Source organism: Felis catus, chromosome F2 (assembly GCF_018350175.1).
Source record: "Felis catus isolate Fca126 chromosome F2, F.catus_Fca126_mat1.0, whole genome shotgun sequence".
In the NCBI taxonomy this organism is placed as follows: domain Eukaryota; kingdom Metazoa; phylum Chordata; class Mammalia; order Carnivora; family Felidae; genus Felis; species Felis catus.
Genome location: NC_058385.1, coordinates 19487501 through 19510498, shown reverse-complemented (window position 1 = coordinate 19510498; position 22998 = coordinate 19487501). Strand labels below are relative to the sequence as shown.

Sequence of the window (22998 nt, the reverse complement as noted above, 5' to 3'; positions counted from 1 at the left end):
ACAACTAAATGCAGAGAAGAGACCATAATTCAAGATGGTAGGAAGGGCAGAGACATGGTCAGGAGTCAAATGGACCTGTAAGACTGTCTACAGGGGGCAGGGATGCTGTGAGCTCAGAATGGAGAGAGAAATAGACTCCAAACCAGGCACCCCAGGCATGGGGGACCCACACAAATGAATTCTCCATAACAGTTGGCTTTGAAAACCAGAAAGGCCTGGCTTCACGAGTTTTTACAGTCAGTGGGGCTTAACACCTGGAACTTTAAAAATCATCAAGTTAAGCTCTGAATTCCAGAGGGTGATAGGAAACTGAGTCATTGCCCTTAAAGAGACAGAACAACAAACAGTTCCACTGAGATACTGCAGAGAGGAAGCGGTTTGAAAAATGCCTGGGGTATACGCGAAGGAGATTTATTTAGTAATCTGAGTGTGTGCTGGAGGGGCAGGAATCTGTGAGAGGCTTCCTGAGGAGCAAAGGAGCTGGTGGGTATTTCCCTTCTTGCCCCCCAGCCTAGATACACTGACACCTGCAGGAACCAGGAAAGCACTAATACCCTCCACCTAGTTTGTTAAAGTATGTCCTGTCTCTGGGCTCTTCTGTGGACCTGCTCCATCCATCCTGGCCTGGGCAGGAGTTTTCCCGGGTGGCTACAGTTTCCCTCCACAAGTGGACCAGTGTGGGCTTTGCTAGCTTTCTAAGACCTGCCCCTCTGTTCTCTTGCAGACACACCCTCCAGCATAGCCTTGACAGGAGTCCATCCAAAGTGGTGCCACAAGCCTGGTAGTGTGCAAGCAGCCTCAACAGAGGCCAGCACCACTCCAAAATGACTTGTGCTCCTAAGAGAGGGGATTATAACCACATAGATCAATCTACCTGCAACCTCAGCAGTGGGCTAGGGGCACACTTTGGGTCTGACTGCAGGCCCTGCCCACCAATGAAATCTTAGGGCACAACACAGGGAAAGTGCCCTATAGTTTGGTGCTACTGCATCTCTGGCTAATGCCTGGTCTCCCTCAACTCAAACCCAAGGCAGCCACAGATGGCCCATTAACAACACAGGGACCAAACCCTGTCCACAACAGGCAAAGAGAGGCATTGCAGTTGACTGGACTGAAGGCAAACACAGCTCAGTCACAACAGCAGGGTGCACACAACACACATAGGAGATACCTCTGCAATGCCAGGTTTTGGTGAACAGGGGACATTGCACTACAGGGCACTACAGAAACTCTTCTTCATAAGGCCACTACTTTCAAGAGCAGGAGATATAGCTGGCTTTCCTAACACATAGAAAAAGACACAGTTAGAGAAATTAAGGAGACAGAGGAATATGTCCCAAATGAAAGAACAGCATAAAAGCACAGAAAGATGGCTGAACAGAAAGGAGGTAAAAGTAATATACCTGATAAAGAATTTAAAGTAATGATCATAAAGATACTCAGTGGACCTGAGAAAAGAGTGGAGGACCTCAGTGAGATCCACAACAAAGAGATAGAAAACATAAAAAAGAACCAAATAGAGATAAAGAACTCACTAAATAAAATTAAAAGTACACTAGAGGAGGCAGAATAATGAATTGGTGACCTGGAGGACAAAGGAATAAAAAGCAATGGAGCTCAACAGGAGAGAGAAAAACAAATAATAAAAAGTGAGAAAAATTAAGGAAACTCAGTGACACCATCAAGTATAATAACGTTTGCATGATAGGGATCCCAGAAGGAGAAGAGAGAGAAAAGGGAGCAGAAAATTTATGTGAAGAAATAATAGCTGAAAACTTGCTGAATCTGGGGAAAGAAACAGACATCTAGATCCAGATGATACAGAAAACTCCCAACAAAATCAACCCAAGGAGGTCAGCATCAACACACATAGTAATTAAAATGGCAAAAAGTAGTGATAAAGAATTTTCAAAGCAGGAGAAAAGAAAATACTTATAAGGGAAACACCACAAAGCTATCAGTTGATTTTTCAGCAGAAACATTGTAGGCCAGAAGGGAGTGCCATGATACCTTCAAAGTGCTAACAGGGAAAAATCTACAGCCAAGAATACTCTATCTAACAAGGTTATCATTCAGAATAGAAGCATAGATAGGGTTTCCCAAACAAACAAAAGTTAAAGGAATGCACTACCATTAAACCAGCCTTACAAGATACATTAAAAGGGACACTGTAAGTGGAAAGGAAAGACCACAAGTGGGAGTAAGAAAAGTAGGGAGCACAAAAGCAATTAAACTAGGTTTACCTATAAAAATCTGTCAAGGGATTCACAAAATAAAAGGATGCAAAGTATGACATCATGTATCTAAAATGTGGGAGAGAGGGATAAACATTTAGTGCTTTTAGAATGGTTCGAACTTGGGGCATCTGGGTGGCTCAGTCGGTTGAGTGTCCAACTTCAGTTCACGTCATGATCTCACGGTTCGTGGGTTCGAGCCCTGCATCAGGCTCAGTGCTGGCAGCTCAGAGCCTGGAGCCTGCTTCAGATTCTGTGTCTCCTCCCTCTCTATCCCCCCCTCCCCCCCAGCTCATGCTCTGTCTCTCTCTCTCTCAAAAAAAAATGACCATTAAAAAAATAAAAAAAAAAAAAGAATGGTTCGAACTTAAGCAACCATCAACTTTATATAGACTGCCATATGCATAAGATGTTAAGATGCATATATAAGCCTAGTGGTAACCACTAATTGAACTAGTAATAGATGTCCAAAAAATAAACAGTAAAGAATCCAAGTACATCACTAAAGAATGCCAGCAAACCTGGAGGGAAGAGAGCTGGAGAAAAAGGAACAGAGAAGAAATATGAAAATAATCATTAAACAAGTACCAAAATGTCAATAAATACATACCTATCAATGATTACTTTGAATGTAAATGGACTAAATGCACTAGTCAAAAGACACTGGGTGATAGAATGGATAAAAAAGCAAGACCAATTTATACACTGCCTACAGGAGACTCATTTCAGACCTAAAGTTACATACAGATTAAAAATAAAGGGATGGAAAAGCATTTATCATGCAAATGGAAATGAAAAGAAAGTTGGGGTAGCAATACTTAGTACTGGACAAAATAGAGTTTAAAGCAAAGACTGTAATAAGACACAAAGAACAACACTGAATAATCAGAAAAAGAACAATCCAACAAGAAGAAATAGCAATTGTAAATATTTACACGCTCAACATGGGAGCACCCACACACATAAAGCTGCCATTAGCAAACATAAAGGAAGAAATTCATATTAGTACAATAATAGTAGGAGACTTTAACACCCTACTTACATCAATGGAGAGATCATCCAAATAGAAAATCGACAAGGGAATAGTGGCTTTGAATAACACATTGGGCCAGACATATTGGATCTAACAGATATATTCAGAACATTCCATCTTAAAACAGCAGAATACATTCTTTTCAAGTACACATGAAATGTCTCCATTACAGATCACATGTTATGTCACAAAACAAGTATCAACTAATTTAAAAAGACTGAAATCATACCATGCAACTTTTTTGACCACAACACTAGAAATCAACCACAAGAAAAAATTTGGAAAGAATACAAATACATAGATGTTAAATAACATGCTACTAAACAATTGATGGGTCAACCAGTAATCAAAGAGGAAATTAAAAAATACATGGAGACAAATGAAAATGAAAACCCAATGGTCTAACATCTTTGGGACACAGCAAAAGCTGTTCTAAGAGGGAAATTCATGAGCAATACAGGCACACCTTAAGAAGCAAGAAAAACCTCAAATAAACAACCTAACCTTACACCTAAGGGAGCTAGAGAAAGAAAAAGAACAACAAGCAACATCCCAAACCAGCAAAAGGAAGGGAATAATAAAGCAACAAACAAACGAGAAACTAAAAAATGTTAGAATAGAACAATGAATCCAGGAGGTGCTTCTTTGAAGAGATCAACAAAATTGATAATCTTTAGCCAGACTCATCAAAAAACCAAAATGATAGAGGACTCAAATATACAAAATCAGAAATAAAAAAGGAGAAATAACAACCAATACCACAGAAATACAACATATTTTAAGGAAATATTGTGAAAAATTTTATGCCAAAAAATTGGACAACTTAGAAGACATGGATAAATTCCAGAAACATAGACTACCAAAACTGAATTAGGAAGAAATAGAAAATCTGAACAGACCAATTACCACCAATGAAATGGAATCAGGAACAACAACAACAAAAAAGATGTTTTCTCTCACCACTTTTATTCAACATAGTATTTAAAGTCCTAGCCACAGCAATCAGACAACAAAAAGAAATAAAGGCATCCAAATTGGTAAGGAAGAAGTAAAACTTTCACTATTTGTAGATGACATGACACTATATACAGAAAACCCTAAAGACTCCACCAAAAAACTACTAGAACTGATAAATAAATTCAGTAAATTTGCATGATACAAAATCAATATACAGAAATCTGTTGCATTTCTCTACACTAATAATGAAGCAGCAGAAAGAGAAATCAATAATCCCATTTATATTTGCACCACCACCGCCAACAAAAATACCTAGGAATAAATTTAACAAAGGAAGTGAAAGGCCTCCACTCTGTAAATTATAAAACATTGACGAAAGAAATTGAAGACGACACAAACAAATGGAAAGATATGCTATGTTCACAGATTGGAAGAACAAATATTGTTAAAATATCCATACTACCCAAAGCAATCTACACATTTAATGCAATCCCTACTAAAATACCATCAGTGTTTTCCACAGATCTAGAACTAACAATTGTAAAATTTGTATGGAACCAAAAAAGATCACAATAGCCAAAGAAATCTTGAAAAAGAAGAACAAAACTGAATGTATCGTAATCCCAGATTTCAAGATATAATACAAAGCTATAGTCATCAAAATAGTATGGTACTGGCACAAAATAGACCCTTGGATCAATGCAACAGAATAGAGAGCCTAGAAATAAACCTATGATTATATGGTCAATTAGTCTTTGACAAGGGAGGTAAGAATATGCGATGGGGAAAAGATAGTCTCTTCAATAAACTCTGTTGGGAAAGCTAGGCAGCTACATGCAAAAGTATGAAAATGGACCCTCTCTCATACCATCCACAAAAATGGATCAGAGACCTAAATGTGAGACCCGGAACCATAAATATCCTGGATGAGAACACAGGCAATAATTGCTCTGACATCAACTGTAATAACAAGTTTCTAGGTACGTCTCCTGAGGCAAGGGAAATAAAAGCAAAAATAAGCTATTGGAGCTACATCGAAATAAGAAAGCTTCTGCACAGCAAAGGAAACAATCAACAAAACTAAAAGACAATCTACTGAGTGGGAGAAGATATTTGCAAATGACATATCCAACAAAGGGTTAGTATCCAAAATATATAAAGAACACCAAAAAACCAAATAATCCAATTCAAAAATGGGCAGAAGACATGGACAAATGTTTCCCCAAAAGACATCCAGATGGCCAACAGACACAAGAAAAGATGCTCAACGTCATTCACCATCAGGGGAATGCAAATCAAAATCACACGAGATAACACCTCACACATGTCAGAATGACTAAAATCAAAAGCATAAGAAATAGCAAGTATTGGTGAGGATGTGGAGCAAAAAGAATCCTTGTGTGTTGTTGGTAGGAATGCAAACTGGTGCAGCCACCAGGTAAAACAGTATGGAAATTCTTTAAAAAATTAAAAATAGAACTAGTGTCTCATCTAGTAATTCCACTACTGGCTATTTACCCAGGGAATACAAAAACATGTTTTCAAAAGGTTATATGCACCCCTATGTTTATTGCAGCATTATTTAGAATAGCATAAATATGGAAGCAATCCAAATGTCCATTTATAGATGAATGGATAAAGAAGCGGTATACATACACATTGGAATATTACTCAGCCATAAAAAATAATGAAATTTTGCCATTTGCAGCAAATGGTTGGATGTAGAGGGTATAATGGCAAGTGAAGTAAGTTAGAGAATGAGAAATACCATATGATCTTACTCACGCATGGAATTTAAGAAACAAAACAAATAAACAGTGAAAAAAAAAAGAGACAAACAGAAAAACCAGACTCTTAACTATAAAGAACAAACTAATGGGGGGATGAGTGAAAGAGGTGAAGGTGATTAAAAGTAGACTTATGGTGATGAGTGCTGAGTAATGTATAGAACTGTTCAATGACTATAATGTACCTCTGAAACCAATATAACATTGTATTTTAATTATATGGCAAATTTAAAAAGCAGTAAGAAAGCAAGCGATCCAACTAGAAAATTGTCAAAAGACACGAACAGACATTTCATCAGGATACACACTTGGCAAATAAGCACATGAAAAGATGTCAGTCTCATTAGCCATCAGGTAAACTCAAATTAAAACTTCAAAGATACATCAATATAAATCTAGCAAGATGACTGAAATAAAAAATAGTGACCATATCTAATGCTGGCAGTGACTAGAATACACTAGATCACTCATGTATTGCTGGTGGGAATGTAAAATGGTAGGTTACTATGGGAAAAAGTTTGGAAGATTCTTATAAAATTAAATATGCCAATGTCTCTTACCAACCAATTACACTCCTGAGTATTTAACCCAGAGAAACAAAGACATGTTTACATAAAAACCTATGCACAATTGTTCGCGGCAGCTTTATTCATAATCGTCCCAAACTGGAAACAGTGCAGATGTTCAACAGGTAAGTGGCTAATGAAACTATGGTAGAGTCAAACCATAGCAAAGGAAAGGAACAAGCTTTTGATACGTGCAACAACTTGCTTGAACGTCCAGGGAGAAAAAAGCTAATCTCTAAAGTTTATGTACCGCATGAATCCATTAATACAATATCTTGAGATAACAAAATTGTCAAAATGGAGAGCAGATTTGTGGTAGTCAGGGATTAGGGATGAGAATCAGTGAAAAGCTGGAGGTGTGGCAGGAGAGAGGCGGGTTTGGTTTAAAAGAGCAACATGAAGGATCCTTCTGGTGACAGAAATTTCCAGCATCTTGACTGTGATGGTAAACTGCATAACTTACACATGTGATAAAATCATATATAATTACACACACACACACACACACACACACACACACACACACACGTACCAGTAAAACTGGAGAAATGTAAGATCACTGGACTGCATTAATATCGATATAGCGGTTGTGATATACTGCAGCATTATACAAAGGAAAAAACTGGGTAAAGGGTATAAATGATCCCTTTGTATTATTTTTTTCCAACTGGCTGTGAATCCACAATCATCTTAACAAACAGAAAAAGTGAGTGTTGGGGGGCCTGGGTGGCTCAGTCAGTTGGGCATCCGACTTCAGCTCAGGTCATGGTCTCGAGGTCCATGGGTTCGGGCCCTGCTTCGGGCTCTGTGCTGACAGCTCAGAGCCTGGAGCCTGCTTCAGATTCTGTGTCTCCCTCCCTCTCTCTGTTCCTTCCCCTCTTGTGCTCTGTCTCTCTTGGTCTCTCAAGAATAAATAAACGTTAAAAAAAAACTTTTTTTTAAAAAGTGAGTGTTAATTCCTAGATTGTTTGAGTATCTTAGTCAGGAACGCTTGACAATTTGGGGTCAGGGAATCTTAATCCTCAGACCCAATCCACTGTCTGTGATGAGTTAACGGTTTCTCATCTTCAAATAAATACTTAAGGATCTTCATCAGTATATTAAGACTGCATAGACTTTATTTTTTTTTTTTTATCACTGTCAATAGTTTCTCTCTCTCTCTTTGTAATGTTAGCAGAAATAAATAAGAGTCATTTCCAAAGCTTACTTTGAATGAGAGCTGGAGTCCTATTTATTCATGACTGGACTACAAGAACAACATAGGGCAGACCAGGGCTATTACTTAATAAGCACCAGCCTAAGAGAGTTGAGCAAACAGCCTCCATTTATTTCAAATAATTGCTGAAACCAAGAATGGAATAATGAGAGAATAAGCATAAGGTATTAATTGAGTCACTGTCTCCATTTCTTCCTGGGAAAATGCAAAAATATAAAACACACACACTCAAAAGGATACACTGAAATCCCTTTAGAGATGCCTTTCATTTCATTGGGAGACAGGAAATGACTTAAATAGATTTTATGGTATTCTTAAGAAATAAATTACCTTGAGTGATGAAATGATGTAAATCTTAAATAGTGTGTTCTGTGAAAATGTCATGGAGAAGGGTTCTATAGCCGCAGATCTTTTATCTAAAAATAAACACAGAACAGCAATTACTCATTGCCCCTGTGTAAAACACTGAGCCATTGCAGTTGCATAATTTTTTTTAATTCTGAAGTATTCAGTATTTTGTTTGCAACACCTTTCCCAACATGAACATACTCCTTCCACATGAATAAAGACATTTGTGCTTTCTTTGAGTCAGATTGTTTAATAGACAAACTCTCATAAGAGTCAGTCTGAATCACAAAGTCCTATGTCTGCGAAACAGTCTTTTCTTTCTTTTATCTATTTACCATCTTTGTCATGTGAGAAATGAGTATTCACCTTTATATCTATGTCACTCGTATGTACAGAGCTGGCCTGTATCAATTATCTTTTTTTTTTTTTTTATCTTTTGTATTCAAATCATTCGGTTAGATTTGGAACAATTTATCTTGCTCCTTTAAAAGATATTCTATACTACTCTAATCTCTGTTTTCTGTGAATGCATATGATCTCATATTCCTGAAATCTAAACTACTTTTCCAAGACACATTTTCCCACATCATTCATGAAATATCACTTTATTGTATTAGTTTTGGGACTGCTGTAGCCAAATAACACAGACTGGGTTTAAAACAAAAGAAAGCCATTCTCTCACAGTTTTTGGTCTGGAGTCCAAAATCAAGGTGTTGGTAGGCCATGGTCTCACTAAAAACTCTTGGGAAAAACCCTTCCTTGCCTCTCTTAGTTTCTGCTGGTTGCTGGCAATCCTTACCATTCATTGGCTTGAGGCTGCATCATTGTAGTTTTGGTTTTCACTGTTACATGGCATTATCTCTGTGTATCTCTGTGTCCAAAGTCCCCTTGTCTTATGTGGACACCAGTCATAGGTTTGGGCCCACTCAAATTCAATATGACCTCATCTTACTTTGATTATATCAACAAAGACCTGATTTACAAGTAAGGTCATATTCACACATACTGAGGGTTAGGACTTGAACATATATCATTTCTGGGGACACAACTCAACCCACAACAATTGTGAAAATGTATTTTGACTTATGCTGATAGATTAGGATTTAGAAAATATTTATTAGCTAATAAAGTGGAACTTGGAGGTTAATGAAATTTTCTCTGATTATTGTTTTCTTAATGCAATGAAACTAATTTGAAAAAATTTTTAAATTAAAAAAATATAAACATGATTTTCAACCTTTCTAAATTAATTTGTAAGATGCAACTTGAATGGAGAACAATTAAATCATGTTCACAGTTGAGCACAATTTATATAATATTTTTTAAAATTATTTTTGAAGCTTATTTATTTTGAGAGAGAGAGAGAGAGAGAGAGAGAGAGAGAGAGAACACAAGAGGGGCAGAGAGGGAGAGAGAGAGAGAGAATCCCAAGCCGGTTCAGTGCTGGCAGCATAGAGCACAGCACAAGGCTGATCTCAAACCATGAGACCATTACCCCAGTTGAAATCCAGAGTCTGATGCCCAACCGACTGAGCCACTCAGGCACCCCTTCATATGGTATTTTAAATAGTGAATTGTTTTCTTTCTGTATGGATGATTCAAGAATATGGCATGAAATTGAAAAGCAAAAAAGGAAATGATCTTCTACCTCTCGTCTTTTAGCTACCTAATTTCCTTATATGAATCCTTCCAGAAATATTCTTTACATATTTGCATGTACAAGCATCTCTCTCTCTCTCTTTCATCTATCTATTAAAACTCAGAACACACAAATGGTAGCATACTATCCACATTCTACACATTTCTCGTTCATTTCATAATAAACAAAACTCTTTTTACTCCTTACTCCCCTGTAGGTACTATCCTTCTTGTCTCGTTTATAGCAAAAACACATCAACAAAGCCATCTATACTCATTGTTTGCTTTCATTCACATCCTCCTTTCTCCTACCCTCCACTCCCACCTCAATCAGAATGTTCCACACCATCTACAATAGCTGTCTCCTCCTTCACTGCTACTGTCATTTTATCTCGCTTTCTGTGTATCTCTTGTCTTTAGTGTCCTCGTAACTGTTGTGCTCCTAGCAGTTTGATGATGAAAAATGTTATCTTATGGTTTTAATTGCACTTCTCTTAAGATGAGTGAGGATGACCATCTTTTTAGATGAGTTATTTCTATTTCTGTTTCAGTGCACTATCTGTACATGTTTTTTGCTTATTTTTCAGTTAGGTTTTGGTTTTATTCCTGTTGATTTATAGAAACTTTCATGTATCAGAAGAATTAGGTCTTTTTTTCTGACACGCTCTTTACCACCATACAGTAGTCTTTCCTTTCTTTACTCGGCCGTTCTCATCTGGATTTAAATATTCTTTGCTTCTTATCAAGCTCTGTCCATTTACTGTACTATTGAAGTATCCTGTGTTTCTATTACAGTATCCATGAATGAGATATAAACATTGTCATCTTACATCCTGTTCCCTCGCCCTCCTTCACTCAAAGTTGGATGTTCATTTACTCAGTTACTCTGAAGAGTACTTGATTTCCGTAAGAAAATTTTAATCTTATTTTCTGTTCTGTGTATCATCAAAATGTGTAAATTTGCCATTAGTTAGCAATTTGGAATATTTATAAATAAGGTTCCATGCTAGAGAACATAACTCTACCTCTCTGCCATTCCTAGAACCACTCAGGTTTCCTGTTTTGCTTTCTTCACTAGAGAGCTTTGAACCACACGAGCTAATTAATCCCTGTTAGCAACCGTTGAAGACTGTCAGCTCATTGTAACTGTAACTATATCAGTAATCATAACCTCTTTTAACTTTATGTTTATAAGTTACTTAAAAATCTATTAGAAAGAAGTGAATCGTAAAAATGCATTTTTTTTTGGTATAGCACCCAGCAGAATATCTGGTACATACACCCAAAAAATGAGATGCTGATGATAATAAACTCTATAATACTTTGCTCAAGGTAAAAAGGCTTTACCTAATGTAGATTGTTGAAATGGTGAAATATAGCATGAATTTCCAAAAAGTAATAAAATTATTGATTAGTTACAGTACATACTTTTTGCTATAATATAAATCAACAGCATAAGGTGTTTGCTTATAGCTAGGTTGTATTAGACAATATGTGCAGCTTGAGGTAGATTTGTTACTTATTCACTATGCAGAATATAGCAATTATAGGTTTTCATTCACTATCTCTCCTTATCATAAGAAATAGATGATTTGCTTATCCTGTAAATTTGTAAAAATGTGGAGCCCTTCTGCACAGAACGTACTCGATGAGAGTGGGAAGCAGAGATACATGCATTCTTACAGGTCAGGTTGAGTACATAATTTTCAGTCCCTTGAAAAAAGGAAGCAAAAACTCACAAACCACATCTTCGATGCAAGATTTCTGGTAGAGTGAGTGAGATTAAAGGCAGAATTTTATGGGACACTTTGTATTAAATTAAAATCTGTATTTAAATTTAAACTGATTTTTGAATACATTAGACAAAGAAAGACAAATTCTATTTTAAACCCAGTACACTGGAGTAAATAACTAATATACATAATTTTATACATAAAAAAATTACATAGGACTGTTATAATAAAAGCCAGATTGAGTTCTGCTGAAATTTGATAAGGCTTGAAGTGATTTCATTAAAATAAAGGAGAAAATTTCAAGTGAATTAAAAATGGAAAACTAAGTGCAATCAAGCTCAGTATCATTCTTATTTTTTGAAATAATTCAATTATTTCATTATTGAGTATATATGATATATGCCAAGATTATTTGGGCACGAGAATGAATGAATAAATCATGTTAATGGTCCGATATTCTAACTGGTTCCTTGGATTAAACCTTTAAGATTTTCATAAATATTTTAATTTTATTTTGCTATGAAAATACCTGCCCTTCAAAAGTTTCTTGTATTCATTCTCTTCATTTAAGTTTTTCTTCTCCACCCTCACCCCCCAAGATTCAGGTCAATTTCTGCCCCTTCTTTACCATCTTTTCTAACTTCTTTGGTGCACGTTTTTCTAAAGTATGTATTGTGTGATCAGTAAATGCTTGTTAATGTAATAGCCACGATGTAGCCAGCATTCAAACGTACTACAAATATGCCTTCAACTACATTCATTTTTATGAGTAAAAATGTGGGTCAGGTACTACGTGGTAAATGGAAGTCAAGTGGAAGAGGGAAATATAGACACCCCTAACTAAAGAGTTTCCATAATTCAGTAGATTTGGATAACTACCTAATACATTGAAGATAAGTATATTTCAACTTAAGAAGGTTGCATGATTGCAAGAGTCAAACTTACACAGTAGAGTTGCCAGATTTGGCACTTCAAAATACAGGACACTCAGTTAAATTTGCATTTCAGATAAACACTGAATAATTTTTTAGTATAAGTATGTTGCTGTTTATCTGAAATTTAAATTTAACCGGGCTTCCTGTGTTTTGTCTGGCAACTCTAAACTTGAGGTGTAGTTCTCTTAGCCTGGTTCACTCTGAAGACCAAGGTTGGCTTCAGTAATGGGGAAGTTAGTGGGCACACTGCCACTTTGTGGCAGCCAAGAGCAATGACATTACAGCTCCTTGTGGAGCTATGGGCGTTCATTTTCATTGTGCAGAACACATCAAGTACCAGGAAAGGCTAAAGTGCCCTTTAAAGAAAGAAGTATGGACATTACCACATTTATCTCCCATAACATTAGTTTTGGTTGGCGTGGCGACAAGACTTATCTGCTTTCTGAAGAACAGATATTCCAGCATTTCTAGATAAGGTTTTGAAGAAATGGGAAAATGACTCTACTGGTGAAGATTCCCAGTAACAATACGTAAACTGTTCTCACGTGACAAACGGTGATTATAAAGAACTGCTTACAAGAACATGACGTTTCGAACTGCTAATATGATTTTGTTTTTTATATCAAACCAATATTTGGGAGAAGGATAAAATAATTTCCTGAAGTTTGCATATTGGATCAATAATAGAGCTGGAGAGAAGAGTAATAATCTCCTGACTTCTGACCCTTGAAACCTTTCATTAGCCCGGAATCACCATTGTTTTCTGAAGTGAATCTCTTTCAGGCACCCTAAAATATTAGTCCAGAAATACTAGCCACACATGTGGAAGTGATGATCTTGTGATAACTTAAGACATCCTATTGAAACTGAAAAATTCCAAATTAAATTTGTCAACTATCTTTAGGATCTCCAAAGCAAACAGAACTTTCAAAAATTCATTTGCTCTTGTCCTTTCTCCTAATTTACTGTCATAATTGTATTTTCATGTTCTTTGGAAAAAGTGGGTATTCTTGAAAAATAGTGATTTTTTTAAAGTTTATTTACTTATTTTGAGAGAGAGAGCGGGGGGGGGGGGGGCAGAGAGAGAGAATGAGAGAGAGTCCCAGGCAGGCTCTGCACTGTCAGCATAGAGCCTGATGCGGGGGGCTCGAATCCACAAAACCATAAGATCATGACCTGGGCAGAAACCAAGAGTCAGATGCTTAACCGACTGAGCCACCCAGATGCCCCTAGGATGGTGATTTTTTTAAATCTACACAAGACTGTATAGAAAGTTAATTGATAGTAAGCTACCAAACACTTATTTACTAACACTGTCAAAAGTTTTAATTAAGCTTTAATTTCATGTGGCTACACTTAAATATTTGAACCTAGACAATAAACAAAGGTAGAAAATGGAGGTTCAAATGTATACCAAATCATTATTTTTATTCATAGTAGAAACTGTAGTTTCTATGTATAGTCTACATTGAAACATTTAAAGCTGTTTTTACCCTGAAAAATATGAAGAGATTAGACCCTGAGGCTGTTACATTAGAAAATAAAAAGTTATTCTAAAAAACAAAATCATGGTCCTACTAATCAGTGAGCAGAGGCAAACACTGGTAGACTTAACCAGAACTGCGGTTTGGTACAATACTTTATTTAAAAAAATTTTTTTAATGTTTTACTTATTTTTGAGAGGGAGAGTTGGAGTACGAGTTGGGGAGGGGCAGAGAGACAGGGAAACACAGAATCCACCAAACAGGCTGCAGGCTCCAGGCTCTGAGCTGTCAGCACAGAACCTGATGTGGGGCTCGAACCTGTGAACCATGAAATCATGACCTGAGTCGCGGTCAGATGCTTAACCGACTGAGCCACCCAGACGCCCCTGGGTACAAAACTTTATTAAGGATGTTTCACCTTAATCTTGATGGAAAATCACCCAATAAATCAAAATTATAGTAATTTGTCTACAGACTGTAGACAATTTGAGAAATATGCATATGTCACATTATTTAGTTTAGCAATCTGCCAAACATGCCATGTAATCCTGTGATAGAAGAAAAAGGGCAAGGTCACTCTGGCCTTAACCGCGTACTGGCAGAGCGTTGACCTTGTGCAATGAACTGAGTGTTCCAGAAAATAAGCAGTTAGCATAGAGAAAAGAGATAATATGAGACTGGGTGGGAAATTATTGTGAAAAGAATCTATTCTGTTAGCACCGGTTCCTTTGGGATATTAAGTGACTTACAGCATATGAAAAGATGACTCTAATGAATTCAGACAAAATCAGTACTGCCCCAGAATGCTTTTCTAAAATACATGCTTGTGTCGTAAAATAAGCTGATAAATGGGTGGTGGTATTGGAAAGTGTTTCTATTTTAGACGTAGTCAATCATAACCTCTGGGCCTCTTTTGCTACCTTTCTCCATAAAAACATACTGACTCCTAAGTTTTTGAATATAAACACAAAGGTGTGTTCCTTTTTTCCTGTTATTTGTTTTGTCTGCTGTTCTTTCTTTTTGGTCAGCCTTCTGCAATATTCTCTCCGCCTCTTTGGTATGTCTGAATAGTATCCAGTTCCATTTGAATCACTTCCTTCCTATTCTTAATGCGAATGATGTCATAAAAATGATGTGTGCATGAAGAGTTTCTCCCGGAGCTCACACAACAAGTCACAGTAATTGTCCTATCTTTGACAGTGAAGAAAATCTTGAAATATATGAACAATTTTAATCCACAGACACCCAAGTCACTTTTAAAACTCGATTTCACTTTATCAAGATGCAGTCCTAAGAGATAGTACAATAACAAAATTGAAGGCAAGACCATTCACTTAAAATGTAGGCATATTTTTCTGGGCTTAAAAGAAACAGGCAACATACAAACTCTGAGGCTCCTAACAGTTATTTTGATTGCTAGTTCAATTTTGATAGCATGTGAGTGATTATGTCCTTGAGAAGAGCTAAAACTTCAAAACAATACCCTCATCTGAAAGTTTGCCTTTTGGTCAACTAATATGAATTACTAGTTACTAATGTGAACAGCCTGTGGAAGGTTAATTTCAGAACTGAAATGATTAAAAAACCATGGTGAAGAAACTCATAGTTTCATGCCTTGAAATTCTGGCAATGTTCCTGGACCTATGCAGGGCCTTCAGAATTATTAATAATGTTTAAAAAGTGGACCTGGAACGAAAAATCCAAATTCTACCCAGAAATACAAAACAGATCTTTCTTCTATTCATCTTAATTTTCATGTTGTTTCATCTGATTCCAGTTTTTATAGCATAAAATCTGTTTTTGAGCATTGCAGTCTTTCTCACCTGTTCATGTTATGGGTCAAGCCAAAATTTTCTTAACTCCAATTATTGGCACTGAGGCCATTTCTAATGTTCTAAGTGTCTCCATTTTCAAATGCAGAAATGGAAAAGGTGAGAAAGTGACAACTGTGGAAAGGCACTGCTGCAAAAGAGCCACTCCTTTGCGACATTGCTCAAGTGTCACCTCCTATGTAAAGTTTTTCTGGACTTCTCCACCCACCCAGAGTACTAGCTGGACCCTCTTGCATTCCCGTAACATCCATCGGTGTTATGCCCTCACTACACTATGAGCTCTTAGAGTTGGCTGTTCTGTTTCTTATTTGTAACTATAGTGCCTAGAACATTGACCTTGACAAATAAGTGAAGGTACGAATGAATGGACAGATCTGCAAAGTACTTGGAATCGCTCTGTACACTAACGAAAAGTGGCAACCTTAATTAGTTTGGGACCAAATATTGAGTTGTCTGATTAAATACTCAAATCTGAGTGAATTAGTGAGGTTAAAAAACAAAAACAAAACTTGTAAGTCTGGTGAATACAGTTTGCAGATTAAGATGTTAAGTTTCAGGCAAACTTTTGTTATTCTCACCTAAAAAAAAACTGTGTTCTGTAGTCTTTTATTTCATTGTTTTTCTAATACTTTGTGGTTAATGGTCAACACTCTTGGTTACAAGTGACAGAAATCATCTCTCACAAACTTAAGTTAAAAGGAGGAATTTATTGGCTCACAGAAGGGTGATGGAAGAGCTGGCCTTGGGCCTTAAACAAAATTGGAATTCTCTCCCTTTCTCTTTCTCTATGCATTTTCTATTTGGCTTCATACTCTCCTTCTACAGATGGATTTTCTTCTTTCTTCACCGTACTGAATGGAGATCACAACCATATTGCAGCACGGGCTTCACACTCCATGATTTCCACCCCCCAGAGATGAAAAGTGTTCTCACAAGCTTTAGATACAAAATCTCAGGAAGCATTTATGTAGTCTAGCTGTGCCTCTATCTGAACTGAGGCCACAGAGATGGTTTTTCTATGCTGGGTTTTGTGTCTGCCTTTGAAATCAGGCCAAGATCTATTAATAGAAAAGGAAAGAGTTCATTTGAGGCAGACAAAGACAATGGCTAATACAAGGAGAGATGTCACATTTCCCTTTATTTCTTTGTAAAGAACCTCTCAATAATTCCAACCAACCTGAGAAAAGTGTTCAGTACTCAACCAAGATTGTGAGTCATGTCAGCTACCAGTAGAGGCCATTCATGGTGGTAGAGATGGCTCCAGATGGAGATGGTAAAGAGAAAACCCATTGTGGAGGACCAGTAGGAAAGTAAAAACTTGAGTCACAAAGAGAAAGGAAGTAGGGATTCTTTCCAGCCAAGAGTTCTTATTCATGGAACGTAGTGGCAGTCACCAGAATGCTCTGCCCAGACTACTGCAGATTAAAGGGCACCAAATAATTGATTTATCATCTTATATGCTGAACTTAACTTAGTTTGAGGCACAATGGAATTTTGTGATATACATAGAGGGCAAAGTAGGACAGTAGCAAAAATATTCTCAAGACTTCTCCAAACTGATTACTGTCACATGGACAATAAACTTTAAGACTGAACTTTGAGCCTAGCTATAGATAACTGTAGTAAACATCTAAGTATTGTGAACTAAATTTTACTAAATTTCCACCTTTAGAAACTTCCCAAGTTTGTATTATTTACAAATGACTCAGTGTGTGTGTGTGTGTGTGTGTGTGTGTGTGTGTGTTTTAAGATTCCAAGCCAGAATGGTGTGCTATTCTGCAGAGCTGGCAGAGTAGAATGCCAACTAAGACTTTTTCCTTATTTTTAGACATCTACTGGAATAGTTTATTCACATTTAAAAAGCCAACTTTACTGTAACTATTGTACTGTGAAATCTTTTACTAAATCTTCCTACTTAACAGATTTCCTTAGTATTCCATGAGTAAGAGTGATAAGACCAGAGCATAATTACATTCATTTTGAGTTCTTTGCACACATGTCTTGACTGGTATGTGAATAAGCATTTAAAACTATTCATTTCTGGGGCGCCTGGGTGGCTCAGTTGGTTAAGTGTCCGACTTCAGCTCAGATCATGATCTCGCGATTCGTGAGTTCAAGCCCCGCGTCGGGCTCTGTGCTGATGGCTCAGAGCCTGGAGCCTGTTTCAGATTCTGTGTCTCCCTCTCTCTCTGACCTCCCCCGTTCATGCTCTGTCTCTCTCTATCTCAAAAATAAATAAACGTTAAAAAAAATTAAAAAAAAATAAAGTTGATATATTAAAAATAAATAAATAAAAATAAATAAAACTATTCATTTCTATGAAAAAAATGGTGATTTTTAAGAAAAAAATGGTGTTTTTAAGGTAGTTCTTCCTGCATGACGGTCAGAAATACACTTGGACATGCAGTCTGTCTAAGTTACCAAGATCCAGGAATCAGAGTGATCGACCTCTTTCAACATTTCATTTAGTATTTCCTGTTTGCAATAGTAAGCAAACATCAAGAATGAACGAAGGCATTGTATCAAATATGTATTTTTTTGAGAGAGAGAGATAGAAGGTGTAAGTGAGCGAGAGGCAGAGAGAGAAAGGGAGAGAGAGAGAGAGAGAGAGAGTGAAGTGGGGGCTCATCTGAAGCAGGGCTCGAGCTTACCTGAAGCAGGGCACAGATTTACCCTAAGTAGGACTTGAACTCATGAACTGTGAGATCATGACCTGACTTGAAGTTAGATGCTTGACTGAGTTACCAAGGAACCCTGTATTTTTTTTTTAAGTTTTTATTTATTTATTTTGAAAGAAAGAGAGCACAAGTCAGGGAGGGGCAGAGACAGACCGACACAGAGAGAGAAACCCAAGTAGGGTCTGTGCTGTCAGTGTGGAACCCGATGTGGGGCTTGAACTGTGAGATCATGACCTGAGCCAAAATCAAGAGTCGGGCACTTAACCAGCTGAGCCACCCAGCTGCCCCTCTACTATGTATTTTTATAGACTTTTAAGGAGATATGCCTTAACTTACATAAAGTTGTCTAATAATGGAAATTCAAATCTCTGTTAAATGGCATTTTCTGTAAAAAAAAAAAGGCAATGAACTTTCCTGCATCTCTGGCATCTAGAGTTGGATTTATTTCTGTGCACAAGCTTTGTTCATTCATTACTTCATTCAGCAAATATTTCTTATACAATTATTAATTCCACAGAGCACATTATTTAAATCCCACGAGCAAGCCAATCTGTAACCTGTAATTTGCTTCCAAGACTTCAAAGCCGTAGATTCAGTCATGGTACTGATATATTAATGATGAATTTTTCATATGTAAGTGTGAAAAATGACCAGATAGCACTGCTTGGCCATGTTTAAGCAATTTGGGTAAGTAGGATGGTTTGAATTTAGTCACTTTTATGTTATGAAAATAAAACATACTATATTTTTCTTGTATAATGATTTTCTTTTATATAAAGTAGTTGTTTTTTTTTTTTATCTTTTAGCTGACCATGGTCTCGTGACAAACATGGCATAAATAGGGAAAGTGCCAGAGGCCTCCTTTTGTTGCTGGGCTCAGAGAGGTGAAAGGGCTTGCAGGGTCATGGCGTGAATAGATGGGAATGTCTGACCTGCTGTTAGGCCATGTAAATTCAAGGGCACTCTCCCTGAAAACTTGGTGTATCACATCAATTCGAGAAAAGAGAAAACTTTCTGGCCCAGCATCCCCTCATATTGTCTCCCTCTAGTTCATAACCTCTCAAGGACTCCACTTAACCAGTAGAACACCTAAAACAACCATTTACCCGTCTACTCAACGTCTAAGGCTATAGGGCTAGTCCAAAAACAGCACTATTTAAAAGAGAAGACTTTTATGAATTCCAATGAAACTCAAAGACCACTATCTTTGGATCGTTTGCTTTTCTTGTTTATTTGAATTTAAACATCTACAGACAATTCTGGCAAAAAAGGATATTTTTCTCTTGAATTCTTAGCTATGTCACTGATTAACTATAAAGATAGAATTACCTCTGAGGTTAAAGCAAACCCTTGAGATTTAGTGGTTCACTGCAAGCACTTCCTCTAAGATTTTACTAGTTCATGTTTGTGAAATTTCCTTGACTGAAGTTACTTGATAGAGAAAATAAACCACCCTAATCAAATTCAGTAAGCATCCCACTATTTTCCTCTTTGGGCAACCTGGAAATCATGCCAGTTAGCTTCTACAGGGCTGCAGTATTGTGACTGGCAGAAGACCTAAGGAATGAAAACCCAGCAAAATAAGATGGAAAGGTCATATCAAGTTAGTGAACAAAACACTAAAAACACGGGTCATTCGGAAACTTCCCTCTACTAACTGCATTTTATATACAGGCTTGCATTTTATTTTTTGCACACTGATAAGAAATACTGAGTTTGAACGCGTTCCTTTTTCTTGATGTGCTTGTTGTAAAGCAATCCCATGCAGTGCTCCTGAGCAGCAGAGTTTCAGGACTGGTGTCCTCCAGCCCACTTCCAATGGCACTCATTTCTCACCACAAATCCTTTTTTGGGGGAAGACTAACATTAACAAGTCATTTAATAAAGCACATGGAATTGTCACGCTTAGTGCGAGCTTGGCTGTGAGAGACAAGAGCAGCAGTCTACCTGCTGGTAATTAAAAAGCTTCTTAACATGTAAAAGAAATATTGAGTATTTCCCCCTTACGTCACAAATGAAATCTAATCTATTCTAAATACCTCCGCGTGCTTTATAAAAACCTTTTCTTCAACAAGCCTTATCCTCTACTATACTGGAAGTGAATTGAAATCATTTGCAAATGTTCAGTATGTATCAAACAAACCCCTTGTCATGTCATCTATGTCTAAAAGACTATGGTTTGACCACTTTCTTTTTTTCTGGACATTCTCTAAAATATATTATGTATCCGAAACACCGTAAAATGCCATTCCTTCCACCTTGCCCACTTAAAAGTGCTCCTTTAAATAGTTTATCAGGAGTGTTCTCTAGTTCCTTTCTTGATCCTCTTTAAGAATCAGTCAAGCAAATACTAGCTAAATTTATTTGCATTTATTAATGTGTCTAAGCCTGAACATTTCTTACTGAAGAGAAATCACAAGGCCAGAAAGAATAAAATTCAATTCTTGGCTGAAGCTCCAGTAGCATGGGGTAATATTAGATGAAAAATAGAGACTGAGGGAATGCAAACTCTAGTTTATTCAGTTCAACTGAGTTTCTTCCTGTTAAGGTACATTCTGTACCTTAAGATAGCTTCCCTCCCACTTACTAAATAACTCGGTTCTGACATCATAAAGAAAACTGCAATTCACATCACTAAGGCGAATGTCACCCAAAGATAGCTTGCTATTTTAAATAATATGGAAACTGCACTGGGATGACAGATAAGCAAAACAATCCACTTTATTTTTAACTGCTTTCGATGTGGTCCAGACCTAGAATATTCAGACAGAGGAATCATGGAAGAGTTACTATTTTTTTTTTTACACTAGATCACCCCTCCACACCTCAGACTACTCTTCTTCCACCCTCACCCCTAACCTGTTTGAACAAAATTGAAGGGTCCAACTTTTCTTTTCTTGCCAGGAGATTAGTCCTGGGCTTAGTTTCAGAAGTTCTCAATCACTGGCAATTTTTCCTACAAGAGCAGTCCCAGGTGTATTTCTAAGCAATGTCCCTTCTCTTGTTGGGGGAGATTAGAAAAGCTGTCTTCCTGGTGCCATATCAGCTCAAGGCTGGACTCAAATACTGAAATGCTCTGTCATTTGTCTCTGGCTCTCCGTCTTTGAGCAGATGTCCTGAGGCTCCATAGGAGGACCATGTTTCTGTCACAAACCAGCAACAGAAAACTGGGGTCACACCTACAGCTCACACTTTCCAGCTGGTATCAGACTGCATTGTTCTTTTTTTTTTTTTTAAGTTCATTTATTTATTTTGAGAGGTAGAGAGCGAACATGAGCAGGGAAGGGGCAGAGGGAAAGGGAGAGAGAGACAATCCCAAGCAGGCACTGCACTGTCAGCCCAGAGCCCGACAGGGTACTGGCACTCATGAACCGTGAGATCTTGACCTGAGCCGAAGTCAAGAGTTGGACACTTAGCCTACTGAGCTACACAGGCTCCCCACAGTGCTTTGTTTGTAGTACTTGAAAACTGGTGTCACTTCCTTTTGGCTTCAGTGTTTCAGATGAGAAATCTGCTGTGTTCAAATTGGTGTTACCTATAGGTAATGGGTTATTTCTCTCTGGCTGCTCTCAAGGTTTTCTCTGCCTTTCATTCTCACAAAGTTAATTACGATACACCTCAGTTTAAATTTCTTTGGGTTTATCCTGTTTGAGGTTTGCTCAGCTTTTTGAATGTATATATTTATGTTTCCCACCAAATTGGGAGAGTTTCCCATCCCATTCTTTTTTCCCTTTTCTTCTCTGACTCCAAAGGTGTGAATATTAGATTTTTCATTGTGGTCTTACAGGTTCTTGATACACTGTTCATTTTCTTTTTATCAGTTTACTTTCTCTCTGTCGTTCTGATTGGGTAAATTCTATATATCTGTCTTCAAATGCACTGATTCTGTCCTTTATTATCTCCATTCTATGGCTAAGTCCATCCAGCAAGTCCTTATTATCAGTTGGTACATTTCTCAGGTCTAAAATTTCCATTGGGTTCTTTTCTCCCCCCCCCCCAGTTTTATTGAGGTTTAAATACAAATAAAATTATAAGATGTTGATAGTGTATAATGTGATGATTTGATATATGTATACATTGTGAAAGGACCCATTAGATTAATTAACACATCCATCATTTCATATATTTACATTTTTAACATTTTTTTTAAAGGATAACATTAAGTTGATAGAACAATTAAGAACATTAAGCTCTTGAAAACATTCAATTATACAATACAGTGTTATCAACTAGTATCATCTATTTGGACCTTTTAGTATAACTGTTATTTCTTTGCTAGGATTGACTTTCATTTTTAATTGTGTGAAGAGGATTCATAATTGCTTAATCAAATATTTTGACGATGACTGCTTTAAAATCCTTGTCACTTAATTCCAACATCTGATCCATCTGGATGTTGGTGTTTGTTGATTTTCTTTTCTCATTCAAGTTGGGATTTTCTTGTGATTTTACAACTGTCTGCTGGACACTTTGGATATTAGATTATAAGACTCTGAAATCTACTTAGTCTTTTCTTTTTTTTTCTTTTTTGTAATGTTTATTTTTGACAGAGGGAGA

The 22998-nt window shown here is 37.0% G+C and overlaps 1 long non-coding RNA gene across 1 annotated transcript in view; it reads right to left on the bottom strand.

Moving 5' to 3' along the window:
* The window catches only part of LOC123383127, an 87812-nt gene that overhangs the window by 17599 nt on the left and 47215 nt on the right, over window positions 1–22998 (bottom strand). The window contains exon 2 of the long non-coding RNA XR_006592526.1: window positions 8124–8209. This is a non-coding gene — a long non-coding RNA (uncharacterized LOC123383127). The remainder of the gene's footprint in view (window positions 1–8123; window positions 8210–22998) is intronic.